The sequence below is a fragment of the Lithobates pipiens genome, unplaced genomic scaffold (genome assembly GCF_037356315.1).
Source record: "Lithobates pipiens isolate NorthernLeopardFrog02 unplaced genomic scaffold, aLitPip1_a1.2 Scaffold_1, whole genome shotgun sequence".
Lineage (NCBI taxonomy): Eukaryota > Metazoa > Chordata > Amphibia > Anura > Ranidae > Lithobates > Lithobates pipiens.
In genome coordinates, this window is record NW_027507685.1 from 154,446,544 (window position 1) to 154,463,956 (window position 17,413).

The 17,413-nt window shown below is 42.5% G+C and overlaps 1 protein-coding gene across 2 annotated transcripts in view; it reads left to right on the forward strand.

Annotated features, from left to right (window-relative positions):
• SH2D3C (SH2 domain containing 3C) overlaps positions 1–17,413 on the forward strand; it is a 145,738-nt gene that overhangs the window by 34,345 nt on the left and 93,980 nt on the right. The window lies entirely within an intron of this gene.

Here is a 17,413-nt window from a genome sequence, read left to right on the forward strand (position 1 = left end):
CCCCCCACACATGTACACCATAGTTCCCAACTGTCCCTAATTTTGAGGGACTGTCCCTGATTTGGAGCAATGTCCCTCTGTCCCTCATTTTGGTCTGATCTACATAGTTGTATATAAAATGCGCTTTTATCATTTAAAAAGTATTTCCCAGCGCTAAACCTTCCATCTGATTTCTAAATTGCTGCATTTGTAAATTCCAAAAGGCCAATATAAAGGAATAGTAGTGGTAAAAAAAGCACTTGTGGGTTTAACCAATCTTGTTTTTTGTACAATTTAAGGGAGCGTGGCAGGGGGGTATGTCCTATGCCTGCATACTTTTGCTGATAGGTGTCCCTCATTCCTATCTCAATAAGTTGGGAGGTATGTATACACACGCACAAACATAAACGAATGCGTCGGGCGCCTATGTGTGAAAACGTCGATTGTGATACATGTTACATATTGCCATAATTCTAACACAAGACCTCCTCTATAACACTAAACTGATACCTATAGGGGGCTTTTGAAGCTTTGCCTATAGAAAATATAGGGTACTGAAGTTTCTCGCCATTTCACGGGTGCACATAAATTTAATGTTTGGCATGTTGTGTATCTATTTACTTGGTGCAACTGTCTTCTATATTTTACCAAAAATGTGGGTAATTTATTTCATTTTTTGCCCTAAAATCTACGATGGTGTATTTTTTAATGAAATTTTGCGTTCCTTATGCCCTGTACACACGGTCGGACTTTCCGACAGAAAATGTGCGATCGGATCATTTTGTCGGAAATTCCGATCGTTTGTGAGCACCATCAGACTTTTTCCATCGGAATACACAAAGTTTGAGAGCCGGATCTAAAAGTTTCCGACAACAAAATCCGATCATTTAAATTACGATTGTGTGTAGACAATTCCGACGGACAAAGTGCCATGCATGCTCAGAATAAATTACTAGATGAAAGGTATTGGCTACTGGCCTCTTTATAGGCCCGTTGTACGTGTTGTACGTCACCGCACTCAGAGCGATCAGATTTTCCGTCAACTTTGTGTGACCGTGTGTATGCAAGACAAGTTTGGGCCAAAATCCGTCTGAAAAAAATCAGACAGATTTTGTGGTCAGAATGTCCGACCGTGTGTACAGGGCATTAGACCTTTGCAGCCGACAATCACGCTAGGCCTTATTTTCGGGGAAAGGGTAACAATGCTTAGGCTGGACATACTCTTTGATGTTCTAAAAAACTTGGTCTTGTGTATACTGTGACATTTACATAGATATGTATATATACATGGGGGACTCCAAATTTGTTCATTCCATAAATACGGTGCTTACCAATTTTCATTACTGCACAATGATTTTGCTGCTTGTCTCCATGCAAGCCTATAGGGTTGATTTACTAAAACTGGAGAGTGCAAAATCTGGTGCAGCTGTCCATGGTAGCCAATCAGAAGCTAACTTCAGCTTGTTCAATTAATGTGGTTGTAAAGGCACAAGGTTATTTACATTCTATGCATGAAGGAAAAAAACCTTCCGTGTGTAGCAGAACCCCCCCCCCCTCCCCTAATACTTACCTGAGCCCCCTCTGGATCCAGCAATGTCCACGAGTACCTTGCCTCTCCTGCAATCACAGCCAGTAAGCCAATCAATAGACAGAGGGGGCGGGGCCAAACCGTGGCTCCATGTGCGAATGGACATACAGAGCTGTGGGTTGGGAGTGTGCCTGCTTGGGTGTCCCCACAGCTATACACAGCAGGTAAGTATAAGATATTAGTTATTTTTAGAAAAAATAAACTACTATCACTTTAAGCTTTAAAAACTCCTGGAAGCTGATTGGTTTGTTTGCAGAACTGCACCAGATTTTGCACTCTCCGGTGTTGGTAAATCAACCCCTATAAGTCAGTCATATAATTGAAAAACAATGCACTCTCTATGTGGCTGATATACCTCAAAGTGGAACTGCACTGCATCTCAGCACCACAATCCAAAAACACTGTTTGATTAATTTTTTATATTTAAAGCAAAATCCTTCCATATGTCCATGCTTTATTTTGCTAAGAGATCACTTCGAATAACATCCCCTGGCATTTCTGGCCATGGCCATGTTGAGTAAGGGCAGATGATTCATGTAGCATATACTTCCTGGAATCTATCTGCCCTTAGTTCAGACATTCAGGCAGGAGGGTGTGCTTAGCTAAGAAAACCCGTCCTCCTCTCCTGAAGACTCCTGGGATATATGACATCCTTTGTCTAGGCCTGGAAACCAGGAAGTAACTGAAGACGTAAAAAAAAGTTTAAAACAAGTAAATACCTATAAATAAATATAAATATGTTCCTATCTATTTACTAATTAAGCTGCACAAGGATTAAAAAATAATCAATGTTGACTGAGAGAGTAAAATTCTGATTTAAAGATTCTGTAAAACCAAAAGTCAAACTTGCCCTAGTAGCTCATTTTTTTACAAATACAATATCATTTTTTTATTTTTAATGCTTGTACATTTGCTAAAATACATGCAGATTCTGCCAGATTCAACTAGCTCCCAGCACTTCCTGTAATAGGGTGACAACGCTAGCCACAGATTCTAATGGCTGTGTCACTTTGCCTTGTGCACTTCAGTGTATGGACTACATCAGCCTTTCTCAAATTTTTTACCCCAGAGGAACCCTTGAAATCATTTTAGATCTCAAGGAACCCTTTCTAAAACAAATTCATTGGGGGTGAGTGGGAAAAACACCCCGATATATTGATGACCAGTGTAAAGATTGCCTCCATTACAGTGGTGGTCAGAATGCCACCCTTACAGGCAACTAAAAGGACCATTGGTGATCTGTAGTTGGCTCTGCCAAGTGGCTATAGCCGCTAGCAGTAACTGAATGTAAAAAATCCAACAGGCTGGTTGTAGCCAAGTCTATTGACTCCCGCTACTGTCAATCAAATTCATTGAGCCACCGAAGAGAGAGAGGTGGCAAGGTGGGCAGGGCGGGGGTTCTGTGTCTGAGTGGATACAGGGAGCTGTGGCTCAGCTTGGGTGCCCCCATAGCAAGCTATTTGCTGTGGGGGGCACTCAACAGGAGGGAGGGACCCGGAGTGCTGAAGAGGGGTTGGAGAAGAGGAGGATCTGGGCTGCTCTGTGCAAAACCACTGCACAGAGGAGGTAAGTATAACATGTTTGTTGTTTTTAACACACAAAAAATGAGACTTTAGTATCACTTTAATTGTGGGCCATGGCCAGAGGTGAGAGCGTCCTGGACCTGGAATGAATATGCTTGCTAGTATCTCTAGTGCCAGATTTATAAGGGGAAAAAGGGGCAACTGACAGAAGGGCCCTTTTCTATACAAAAATGTTATAGGACAATATAAGCAAAATTTTATATAAAATAATACAAATAAATAATAATAAAATATATAATAATGTAAAATGTACTTTCTTCTTTTAAATATATCTTGGAAAGTAATATTTTGCCTTCCATCCTCTGTAAAAGTTTTTATCCTGGACTGGTATATTGTATCATTTTTAAAAACGAAATTTGCCAGCTCAAGTGAACAGCGCATAGAGCGCTTGTGTTCTTAAAGCAGAGTTCCACAGAAAAGTGGAACTTCCACTGATCTGTTTCCTTCCCCCCTCCAGTGCCACATTTTTCACCTTTCAGGGGGGGGGGCGGGTACCTGTTTTTGACAGGTACCCCTCCCCACTTCCAGGAGACAGCAGCCACAGTGCCATCCCTCAGAAGTTTTCTGCTCCTAGTCCCTCCCTCCTTTGAGTGCCCCTACGCCAGCAGCTTGCTACAGTGGGCACCTGAGCTCCGTGTATCCATTCAGATACAGAGCCCAGACTTGGCCCCGCCCTCTCTCTCCCCTGATTGGCGGACTGACTTGGATTGGCAGCCGCAGGATCCAAGGGCAACGCTACTCTGTCTCAGCTAATCAGGAGGAGTGTACTGGATGGTAGAGGGGATCGTGGACATAACTGAAGAGAGAAGGAGCTCTGGTAGGTAATTGGGGGGGGGGGGGGGGGGGCTGCTACACGCAGAAGGATTTTTACTTTAAAGTGGAAGTAAACCCATCAATTTAACAGTTTCAAAAAACAGTTACATTCCTGGCATGCCGGGAATGCTAACTGCACATTGGTTGTGCTCTCAGTCAAACTGTCAAACCATTCAATGGCTAGTGTCATAACTGATCACATGTGCAGCACCATGGCAATTGTAGATTAAACAGGGTCAAAAATGGCAGCTTCCATGGCTGAAAATGATAGGAGGGTTTACTTCCACTTTAAAGCGGTTCTGCACCTTAAAATAAAAATATTAAAAGCCAGCAGCTACAAATATTGCAGCTGTTGACTTTTAATAAATGGACACTTACCTGTCCCAGGGTCCAGCGATGTCGGCGGCAGATGACAAGCGATCGCTCGTCTCTCTGCTGCCCCCACTGCCATCCTCTGTCAGGGAATCGGGCAGTGAAGCATTGCGGCTTCACTGCCCGGTTCCCTACTGCGCATGCGCGAGTCGCCCTGCGCATCTCCGCTGGTCCCCGCTGTGTCCTGGGAACTGTGTGTTTCCCAGAACACAGCGGGGGGTGGGGCATCTGCGGCGGTCTGTCCCGGAAGTGGGTGCAGATACCTGGATTATCCAGGTAACTGCACCCCCCTCCCCCCTGAAAGGTGCCGATTGTGGCACCGGAGGGGGCGGGAGGGATGAGATGAGAGGAACTTCCACTTTAGGGTGGAGAACCGCTTTAAAGGGATTGTAAAACCTTGTTTTAAACAAAAAATTTTAATAATAAAAAATATACTTACCTCCACTTTGTAGTTTGTTTTGCACAGAGTGGCCTTGATCCTCGTCTCCTGCAGCCCCCCAATGGCGCTCGAGGCTCTTCCTCGCATCGGTGAACCCTGTAGGAGAAGCACTCTCCCTGGGGGGTTACCTTGCGGGCGCACTCCCGAGTCCAACATTTGCATCCATAGACGCAGAATGCTGGACTCGGCCTCGCCCCCATGGCGCCCGCATCATTGGATTTGATTGACAGCAGCGGGAGCCAATGGCTGCGCTGCTATCAATCTATCTAATCAAGATTCGAGAACCCCAGGCAGAGAGGTCCGCCGAGGGAACAAACAGGCTCAGGTAAGTAAAACACGGAGGGCTAGGTCAGTGTCAGAAGCTTTTTCACCTTCATTTATAGGATGCATTAAGGTGAAAAAACACGAGGGTTTACAACCCCTTTCATGCATAGAATGCATTAAGATAAAAACCTTCTGCCTACAACTTTACTTTACAACCTGCATTTTGAAATGTAAACCAACCCAGTGTAAAAGGGGCCCCCCAAGTCCGAAGTGCCCTGGGACCCCCAAGGTCTAAATCAAGCCCTGAGTATGCCAAAAGCGTCTTCTAAAAGACTGTTCAAGACCTATCGTAATCATATGTAGGTTGTATTTCCCACTGCAGGTACCTGGACATCGGGCCAGTTGTACTTTAGTGCTTTGGTGCCCAAAATCCCAGCATGCTCTGGTATACAAATATCTACCTTGTTTTGTTTTTAATTGGCAACTCAATGGAATTTAGTGAAGCTTAGAAGGCGGGAGGAAACATGGCCAAGGACTCGGTCAATCTTTGCATATCAGACACCTCAGGCTTCAGAGCACCCGGGGTGCTGAATTTGGTCTATCTGGGGGACTGATCTGACATATAGGTATCTGGATGCACATCATCACATGGTATGTGCTGTCAGTGATGGTTTAGTCATGTTTTCATTTTTATTTAAAAAAAAAAAGGTAGATTTCAATTAGCCATCAGCTGTCAGCATTGCTTTTTCAGACCAAGCAATTTAGCACAACCACTGGCTAATTTTGCAGTGCAAAGCAGAAGGCACATGAACAAATATGGCCGCCTCCATGTATGTACATACTGTATAACTACAAGCAGCATAGATCATATTTTCACTTTGGTTTGCTTTATGGTTGTAAAAGAACGGTCAATTTAGGTTATAGTCTCACCTCTATAGGTTCAGGTAGACATCTGAAATCCTACTCCAAATTACATATAGTAGGTGAAATTGTAAAAAGACACAAGTCCATCTAGTCCAACCTATGGGTGTGATTATATGTCAGTATTACATTGTATATCCCTGTATGTTGTGGTGGTTCAGGTGCTTATCTAATAGTTTTTTTAAATTATCGATGCTCCCCGCTGAGACCACTGCCTGTGGAAGGGGATTCCACATCCTTGCCACTCTTACAGTAAAGAACCCTCTACACAGTTTAAGGTTAAACCTCTTTTCTTCTAATTTTAGTGAATGGCCACGTGTCTTATTAAATTCCCTTACGCGGAAAAGTTTTATCCCTATTGTGGTTTCACCAGTACGGTATTTATATATTGAAATGAAATCCCCTCTCAAGCATCTCCTCTCCAGAGAGAATAAGTTCAGTGCTCGTAACCTTTCCTCATAACTAATATCTTCCAGACCTTCCTGAGGGCCAGTGCCCAGAACTGGACAGCATACTCCAGGTGCGGCCGGACCAGAGTCTTGTAGAGTGGGAGAATTATTGTTTTATCTAATTTTAATGCATGCCGATATTCTGTTTGCTTTGTTAGCAGCAGCTTGGCATTGCATACCATTGCTGAGCCTATCATTCTACTGGGACCCCCAGGTCCTTTTCCATCCTAGATTCCCCCAGAGGTTCTCCCCCCAGTGAGTAGATTGGATTCATATTTTTGGTGCCCAGAAACATTATTTTACATTTTTCCACATTAAACCTCATTTGCCATGTAGTTGCCCACCTCATTAATTTGTTCAGATCTTCTTGCAAGTTATTGCCCTGCTTAGCTTAATATTGTCCGCAAACACAGAGATTGAGCTGTTTATCCCATCCTCCAGGTCGTTTATGAACAAATTAAATAGGATTGGTCCCAGCACAGAAACCTGGGGGACCCCACTGCCCACCCCTGACCATTCCGAATACTCCCCATTGATCACCACCCTCTGAACTCGCCCTTGTAGCCAGTTTTTTAATCCATGTACTCACCCTATGGTCCAGGCCAGCGGACCTTATTTTGTACAGTAAATGTTTATGGGGAACTGTGTCAAATGCATTTGCAAAATCCAGATACACCAAAAATGTTTATTTTTTATTTTTTCCTCGGTAGTAATGGCAGCCCCCCTTTCACTTCCCTCACAAATATAAAAAAAAGGTGAATTATCTGCCATTGCTTTTATTTACAGGTCACGTTGCATCATGGCCGGGAAGTCAGATTTTGCCTGTATGGCTGTAGAATGGGCCCTGCCTGACCCTGTGATCTAGGCACACTTTGATTGGCGCTGTATTAATTGCGGTTTTCATCGTTCAGCTGCCAGCCGCCATGTGGTCCCTTTGTGTACATGGGTTGAAGCATGTATCTATTCTCAGTCTAATCACATAATTGCCTCTGATTGGCAGCCTAGCCCACTGTAGTTATACGACCCTCGCTGTATCGCTGATAAGTGATCAGCACTCCTCTTTTTTGTTGGCGGTGGCTTTTGTTTTGGGTGCGGTGTCACATAATTCTCCAGCATCAATTTGCTATCTTACTGATTGCAAACATATGTAAATGGCTCGTTTTTGAAGAGTAAGTAGCCTTATCCCGGGGATATACAAATGCTAATCACTGGTTGTCTGCCTACTGAAAGAAGCCTCATTTTCATATATGGATAAGAACATCAATTCCAAAGCTGGCTTTTAGATCAGAGTCACTCCATACATTCATACGTGTGCCCTGCAGGATGATTTTTCCTTCTTTATCAACACACTTGGGCATACTTTAATGAAGCCAATAAGTCTTTTTTTTTTTGCAAATATAATTTTTTATTACATTTCAAGAAAGGGCAAGGCCCAAGTATAACAGCAACATCATTGAAAAGGATGAGGTTGCGGCCTCGTATCAGCATATCACATATAATTACATGTGGTGAAAATCCCTCAGATAAGACTCTCAGTCATTTCGTATTTTCACATCTTCTTGTGCTGTAATTAACTTATGTATAGTTGTTATTAAGGAAGTAGGGCTGCCGTTCTTGTTTTCCACTTTCCCTTTAAATAATAACATATATATTGGCCTTTAACACACACTTTTTCACCCTGAAAATTGTGTGCAATCTGTCGGCGCTCGTCCCGCCCCCCTCCCTGTCCCCGTCCCCTCTAGGCTGCAGATGGGCATCAAACAGGCTGCACTGATGGCAATAGGTACAGCTATGGCTCAGGCCAGTAGGGTTATTTAGTTACTTGCAGTTATTTGGAGGCTTCTGTCCCAAAGAGGGCTTTCCCCTCGTCTGAGAATATTAACATATTCCAGAAGCTCCAGGTTTTCTGTTTTATGCTGTCAGAATCAGATCTTCAATTTTTTTTATATTTTCTACTTTCTTCAGCCAAGTCGCAGTGGTCGTTGGATATTGTTGTTTCCAGAGCAAAGGGATGCAGGATTTAGCAGCGGTTTAGCAAGTGTCGTAGTATGGACTTTCTATAGACTCTAGTGGGGATAGTTGATATATGTAGCAGAAAGAATGCCGGGTCATTATAAATCTGAAAGTCTGTGAATTTTTGGGAGATCGTGCGGACAGCCGTCCAGATCTTCGTCAGTTTGTGGCAGGCCCAGAAGATGTGTAAGATTGTCCCTGTCTCTCTGGCATCTCCAGCAATGATCTGGTGTGTCGAGGAAGATAGCATGTAAATGGCCGGGGCGTTAGATACCATCTTGTTAGAATTTTGAAATCGGTTTCCTGAATTTTGGTGCACAGTGATGATTTGAGGGAGAGGGATCTTATCATATTTTGTTATTGAGACGCAGTGAAAGTATGGCGGAGATCCGTTTCCCATTTTGCTAGACAAGATAGCTGTGGTTGTTCTGGAGGGGTGTTCAGGGGTGCATATGTTTTGGAGAGAACTTGAGGTAGGGAGTCGGTTCCAGAGCAAAATTCCTCAAAAGTGGTCAGCTGATGGGTGAAGTTCTGGGGGTAGAAAGAAGGAAGTGGTGTATTTGCGCTGCATTCCAGAACGTGAGTTGAAAGGGGCCTGCGGAGTCCATTAACTCCAGAATGGTGGGCCACCTTCCCCCAATCACAAACCTGGGGGCATGTTCACAGTTGGAGTTTCGTAATGTTTTGAATGTTGTCGGTGATAGTCCCGAGGGAAAGTGGGGGTATCCTAGAATCAGGGTCAGTGGCGATTCTTTTGTTGTTAGAGAAGCTAGTAAAGTGGCCTGGGAGCATTGTCGCAGTGTGTTTCCTATCAGTGGATGAGACTTTAGTTCTATGGGTAGGGAGTCGCAGTACCATAGTTTGCTTTTCAGGGGAATAGTAGTTTCTGTTCTATCTGCACCCAGAGTTTTTATTTACAGTGGCGTCTCCAATCGATGACCCTGCCAAGGTGGTTTGGTTGGTAATATCAGGTAGTGCTAGGCCACCAAATTGTTTCCGGAGGGATAATTGAGTGCGAGGTTTGTTATGCACCCAGACAAAGCAGGTAAACAGAGCTTGGACCTGTTTAAAATAAGAGGGGGGTAAAAAAAGATTTTGGTAAAATGCTCATTTTTAATAGGTTACACCACCCCAACCATGAGTGCATGCCTTTGTGCCATTTGTCTAATAACCCCACGGGTCATAGCTAGTAGTGGTGGGTAGTCGTGTTCATATATACAGGAGAGGTCAGATGGTATGCACGTGCCTAAGTATTTCAATGTGGACGTTGTCCATTTAAAGCTTAAGTTAGATTGTATAGTTGGGAGGAAATGCTGTGGTAATGCTATTCCCATTGCTTCAAATTTAGAAAAATCGATTTTTAAGTTAGAGAGTGCTCCGTAGATATCAAATTCTCTAAGGAGGTTTGGCAGTGATATCATCGGATTTGTTAAGAAAAGAGCAGGTTGTCAGCATAGGCAGAGATTTTATATGGGTGTCACCGACTGTTACATAGTTAGTAAGGTTGAATAAAGACACCAGTCCATCCGGTTCAACCTGAGGTGAGTGTCTACATTATTTCCTATCCCTGTACATTGTGTCTCATTAAGATGCTCATCTATTATATTATTATTTATTTAAGATACCCATATAGCACCATCAATTTTTACGCAGAACTTCACATATACATTGCACACTCACATCCGTCCCTACCCTCAAGGAGCTCACAATCCAACACAATGTTTCCCTTCCTTCTGAATTACTGAGATGTGGGCTCTTGTATATAGTCCCTTATCACAGGGCTCGACAAAACCCGGGCGCCAGGTCGCATTTGCGACTAGAATTAGCGACCTGGCACCTGGGGCAGCACAGCTGGGGGTATCCTGTCTCCGTGAACCCCCCCGCCATGATCGCGTCGGGCCGCGCAGCCGGCGGCCGGTAATTGAGCCCCCAGCTTTGAGGCCTTCTGCGATCCTATGGTTCCTTCTGGAATCTGGCGCCCTCTTGTGGTGGCCGTTGGAATGACAACCAGCAATGCTAATGGAGCTTTCCCTGCCTGCCAGCCTATCTCCTTCCCTTTACTTAGAACCCCTAAACATTATATATATTTTTTATTCTAACACCCTAGAGCAGTGATGGCGAACCTTGGCACCCCAGATGTTTTAGAACTACATTTCCCATGATGTTCAGGCACTCTGCGGTGTAGTTGAGCATCATGGGAAATGTAGTTCCAAAACATCTGGGGTGCCAAGGTTCGCCATCACTACCCTAGAGAATAAAATGGTGGTCATTGCAATACTGTCTGTCACACCGTATTTGCACAGCGGACTTACCAGCGCACTTTTTTGGGGAAAAATAATTTATTTAATAAAAAAAAAATAAGACAACAGTAAAGTTAGCCCAATTTTTTTTTATATTGTGAAAGATAATGTTACGCTGAGTAAATCGATACCCAACATGTCACGCTTCAAAATTGCGCCCGCTCATGGAATGGCGACAAACTTTCACCCTTTAAAATCTCCATAGGCGACATTTAAAACATTCTACAGGTTGCATGTTTTAAGTTACAGAGGAGATCTGGGGCTAGAATTATTGCTCTCACTCTACCGATCGCAGCAATAATTCACATGTGTGGTTCGAACACCATTTTCATATATGCGTTTGCTTCTGCACGCATGCTTGGCGGGACAGGGCACGTTAAAAAAAAAATATTTTTCTTATTTTAACTTTTATTTTTTTCACTGTTCTTTAAAAAAAAAAATGTGCGTCACTTTTATTCCTATTACAAGGAATGTAAAAATCCCTTGTAATAGAAAAAAGCAGGACAGGTCCATTTATATATGAGATCTGGGGGGTCAGAGAGACCTCAGATCTAATATTTACACTAAAATGCAATTTTAAAAAGATTCAATCAATAAAATGTCCCTCTAAGAGCTATGGGCAATTACTTGGAGACAGGTGGGGGGCTGGGGGCTATCTTCCCCTCGCTCGTCTCCATGTCAGGCCAGGGACAGGTCCGGATCGCCGTAACGGACCTGGCTCCTAACGTTTTTAGCTGGCTCCTAGATTCCAAGCAAATTTGTCAACCCCTGCCTTATCATCCCCTCCAAGAACTTGCATACTATTGATGTTAGGCTAACTGGTCTGTAATTCCCATGGATGTATTTTGGGCCCTTTTTAAATATTGGTGCTACATTTTCTCCAATCACCTGATACCATTCCAGTCAATAGATGTTAACATTTGATTTTGAAATGAATGTAATTTCCTGAATGAAAACCGCATTCACTGTTAGAAATTCATTCATTCAAGAATTTTTTTTCCATCCTGCTCCTTCTAATTTTCTTGTCTCTGCAGTCAAAAACAAACACTGATTTGATGCAAACTAACCATTAGATAATCAAACTAACGTTCTCAGAAAGAAAAATTCCAAATTCATTTCTACTAGAGTAAGGCCAGCTTTAGACTTGAAGGTGGATGTGCACATGAATGCTCAAGTCAGACATGGTAACACTGTTATCTGTGTATTACAGATGAAAAGCGATATTTATGTTTGCAATATATTCACATATCCTCAGTGACCCATAACAGACTTTGTGGTTCCGTCATCACAAGGAGATAAACATCTTTTTATAGTGGCCTAAGTCTCATGTGACCAAAACCCTTTTAGGGCAGGAAGCTTATGAAAGATTCATTTTGCAGTTCAGTACGTGGAACTGTCCTTTTCTTTGTGTTTTACCGCATGTCTTCTTTAGGGACCTAAGTCTGCCTATAGATGGGCAGATATTGTCATTTAGAGTGACAGTAGATGAGGGGCCTGGCCGCGGGGTTGACATGCACACATACATGCGATGCCTGTAAAAAAGAAGGATACTATGCTATTCCTCATGTTTTTTTTTTCAATGCCAGTATACTTAAAGGCAGTTTGAAGAATACTGTGTATATGGCTTTATAGATTTTAGCTTTTATCAAAATAACTAGTTTGATATATTACTTATTAGTAAAAAATGTAAGTGGATTGATTATAGGTTATCTTTATATACTTTTGTCATTTATAAGTGGTTTTATTTAACCACTTCAGCCCCGGAAGGTTTTACCCCCTTTCATGACCAGGCCATTTTTTGCAATACGGCACTGTGTTGCTTTAACTGACAATTGCGTTTGCGCTGTACCCAAATAAAATCGAAGTCCCTTTTTTTTCCCCACAAACAGAGCTATCTTTTGGTGGTATTTGATCACCTCTGGGGTTTTTATTGTTTGCGCTAAAAAAAAGAAAAGGCTGACAATTAAAAAAAAATGATATATATATATATATATATATATATATATATATATATATATATATATATATATATATATATTTATTTATTTTTTACTTTAAGCTATAAAACATATCCAATAAAAAAAAAATGTAAAATCTAATTTATTCACCAATTGAGGCCAATATGTATTCTACTACATGTTTTTGGTAAAAAAAATCCCAATAAGTGGTTTGCGCAAAAGTTATCGCGTCTACAAACTATGGGATTTTCTTTCTTTTACTAGTAATCAGCAATTTTTAGCGGGACTGTGACATTGCGATGGACAAATTAGACACCTAACTGACACCTTTGACACTTTTTAAGGACCAGTGACACTAATACAGTGGTCAGTGCTGTAAAAAATCCACCGTCACTGTACTAATGAAACTGGCAGGGAAGGGGTTAACATCAGGGGCGATCAAAGGGTTAATTGTGCCCCTAGGGAGTGCTTTAAACTGTGTGGGGGGATGCTTTGACTAGAGGAAGACAAAGATCTGTGTTTCTGCTTAGCAGGTACACAAAATCTACATTTTTTCCCCTACCACAGAAAGGCGGTCTGCCTTGTTTACATAGGCAAACGGCCGTTCTGCCTCTCCTGAGAATGATCGGCGGGTCCTGGTGGACAACGTATCAACTGGACCCACTGATTGGCTCCCGCTGTGTCCAATCACAGCGGGAGTGGGTGCTTTCCAGACTACTGAGAAGTTTTTGCTTCTCTCTCCCCCCCAGCAGTTGATGTGCACAAAAAATTGAATGAACATTCTTGAAATTGTAATTTTCATTTGAAAATCTAATAGTGTATTTCCAGCTTAACAGAGGTATGGGGGCCATTAAGTTGGGGGGATCTGATGGGGGCACTGATCTATGGGGAGCTCTGATGGAAGCGAGACTCTTATGTCTTATAGAAACACTGATGTATGGGGGGGCTCATTGAAGTAAGGGGGGGTCTTTGACATGACACTAATATATGGGGGGCTTTAGTATACCAAATGGGCCACACTTACAGTATATTGTCTTTTATATCAAATAAAATCATATGTGAAACAGAAAAATAAAAAAAACTTGTGAACCAAAACAGTTTTCCGTGAGTATTGTTCACATAGATGATAGGCTCAGCAATGGCTGCTGCAAACAAAGCAAACAGAATATTGGCATGCATAAAAAGGGGATCAACTCCAGAGATAAAATGATAATTCTCCCGCTCTACAAGACTCTGGTCCGGCCGCACCTGGAGTATGCTGTCTAGTTCTGGGCACCAGTCCTCAGGAAGGATGTACTGGAAATGGAGCGAGAACAAAGGAAGGCAACAAAGCTAATAAAGGGTCTGGAGGATATTAGTTATGAGGAAAGGTTGCGAGCACTGAACTTATTCTCTCTGGAGAAGAGATGCTTGAGAGGGGATATGATTTCAATTTAGAAATACCATACTGGTGACCTCACAATAGGGAGAAAACTTTTTCACACAAGGGAGTTTAACAAGACTCATGGCCACTCCTTAAAATGATAAGAAAAGAGGTTTAACCTTAAACTAGGTAGAGGGTTCTTTACTGTAAGAGCGGCAATGATGTGGAATTCCCTTCCACAGGCAGTGGTCTCAGTGGGGAGCATCAACAGTTTCAAGAAACTATTAGATAAGCACCTGAATGACCACAACATACAGGGATATACAATGTAATACTGACATATAATCACACATATAAGTTGGACTTGATGGACTTGTGTCTTTTTTCAACCTCACCTACTATATAACTATCCCATTCACCAAGGTGGCCATCACTAGGAAAACACAGCAGAGGCTTATCAGAGAAATATGACTGTCAAGTTATAGAGAAGTCATATTAGACAGTTACACCAGTATATGGGTAAGTCACAAGCTATATTTGGGATTTCAGCCAGCAAGAAGCATCACCAGGGCAGAAAACAGGCAGGACACAGGATCCAAGAAAGGTTTCCAAGAAAGCACCCAGCACCACCAGAGATTTTGTCAACAATTCTGCAATTATAGGACCATCATGCTCAAAGAAAGAAGGAGAGCACTGCTGCACATAGTGTAAAACCCAATGCATAAATGTTTTAAAACATATATATCACACTCACATTAATACTAAATAGTAACAGCACTGTATATGATATAAAAAACAGGCTGATTCTTGGTGCTAGGGATGCTTCTGGTAGCTCGATGACCTCACATAACGTGTCTCCACCCTATACGTTTTGTCACAGTTGACATCTGTGTTCTCTATAACTTGAGTCATATTTTTCTGGTAAGCCTCTGCTGTTTATTTCCTAATGGTGGCTATACACACTGTTTGGGCTTTGTATGAAGTTGTGAAAAATACTCACGGAGGAACTGATTTGTTTTGTTTCATATGTCTTTTTTTTAAATTTGTTTTGTTTCACATAAGATTTTGTTTGCAATTATTGACACCCCAAGCGCCGCATATTTGGTATACTACAGTTGCTTACTGTGATACATATCTCATAGCGTGCTCACAGCTATTTATTTTTCACATAAGGGCCGGTTCACACAGGGGGCGATGCGAGGCGACACGACTTGCCTCGCCGCGACCTGCCGCGACCTCAGCGGCGACTTGCAAATGACTTCTGTATAGAAGTCAATGCAAGTCGCCCCGAGGTCGCCCAAAAGTAGTACAGGAACCTTTTTTCTGAGTCGGAGCGACTCGAGTCGCTCCTCTTAGAACGGTTCCATTGTACAGAACGGGGGCGACTTGTCAGGTCGCGGCACGGCAAGTCGTGTCGCCTCGTGTCGCCCCCTGTGTGAACCGACCCTTAGGATCCACATGCACGATTTCGATTATATGGGGGGCTTTGATGGGGACACTGATGTAAGATGGAACTCTGATAGAGACACTGATGAAATTGAAAACTCCAATGGGGACTTTGATGTAAGAAGTCACTCTGATGGGAACACTGATGTAAGGGGCAGCTCTGATAAATGCCATTCATTAGATTTTATCCATTCATTTATAAAACTCATTTTTTTGACCTGTGAATTTTTGTAAAATATACAATATGGCCCTCATACTGCAAAGTTTGGCATCCTCTGATTTGAAGGTTAACTCCGTCCAAAGCTTATATCAGTCTTGGATAGGGAGGGAAGGGCAAGTACCCAATGCCAGGTTTTTATTGCTGTCTTCTGGCTTCAACAAGTAAATGTCTCCTCATATCCTGCTTCAGTGAAAGCTTCATCACCAAGGCAGGAAGTAGAGTAAAATCTCAGTTGGAGTCACAAAGTGCATTAAATGTGGTTGTAAACATCAGCCATGAAATATGAACAAAGAATATCCCGCTATAGTGTGTACTTAAAATAAATAAGTGTCATCTCTGTCTGCTGTGTTATTCTTCTGCTATAAGCATGAATCACTTCTGACAAGTTTTCCTGACAACAAGAGAAAAATTTTGACAGGGCAGGAACCTCCAGCAGATTGACAGCCTCTGCTCTGTTCCTGTGTGCCACCACTAGGAAAAAACAGCAGAGGATTACCAGAAAAATATGAATCAGAAGTTATAGAGAAGTCATATTAGACAAGATGTCACAGTTACACTTGTGTATGGATAGGAAGACACCCCAGAAGACGTCAACTCTGACAAAACATGTAGGGCGGAGCCACGCTATGTGAGGTCATCAAGCTACCGGAGGCTTCCCTAGCACAGAGAATCTGCCATTTTTTTATGTCGGAAGGGGGGTATATCCCTTCCTCCAATTAGCTCTCAGAGCTCTCTTCACTGAGAGAGTGACTTTAGCTCTCTGCCCCAATTTTTTTCTGAACTCTCAGACAACCTTTGAAATTCAGCACTTTGATCAGATGTAGAGAATAATATACTGCAGATAAACAGGTGCAACTTATGTAGGGGGATTTGTTTCATCTCTGTGTATCACATGAGACCAGTAACTTCACTTGGTATATGTAAGGCTTTACAAACATTTTAAAAAGCAGATAGGGTTAGGATAGGGGGTAAGGAGGAGTCTTACCACAGGAGCCCCAGACAGCAGTAAAAACCTTTCAGAGGTTCTTAACCTTCCCCAATGTATTCATTCTATACATGTCTAAAAAGGAACTATAGTTTGCATAGGGTGATAATCACTGTTCCCACCTAGCCTCCTGCAAAATATGGAAGATTTGTGTCGGCCATACAATACATCATTGCGCTGAAGTGTGCGTTATTTGATATTATTTTATGGTAGTAATTTTTATTAATTGGATGACAATACCGGAAAATTCTTCTTCTCCTGGGCTGACTTAAAGCTGAACTTTTTATAGATAGAAGAACATTTTGCATAATGCAGCTTTGTAACCGTTAATACTTCAGTGTAAGGACCTGAATGTGACTTGTATTTATCTCTTGCGGCAGAGCTGGAGTGAAGAGCAGTACAAGGAACCAAAAGGTTCATGTGCTGACAAGAGTCATGCTGATAGGAAGAGAAAACAGAGTGACGGGGAAATTGGCTCATTACTGTGCTGCTTTCCTTTTAACTGTCCAATCACAGGCTGGGGTGGGTCTAGGGCAGTGTTTCTCAAATCCAGTCCTCAGGCCCCCCCAACAGGTCATGTTTTCAGGTTTTCCATTATTTTTCACAGGTGATTTGATCAGTTTCACTGCCTTAGCAATTACCACAGCCGTTTCATCTGAGGGAAATCCTGAAAACATGACCTGTTGGGGGGGCCTGAGGACTGGATTTGAGAAACACTGG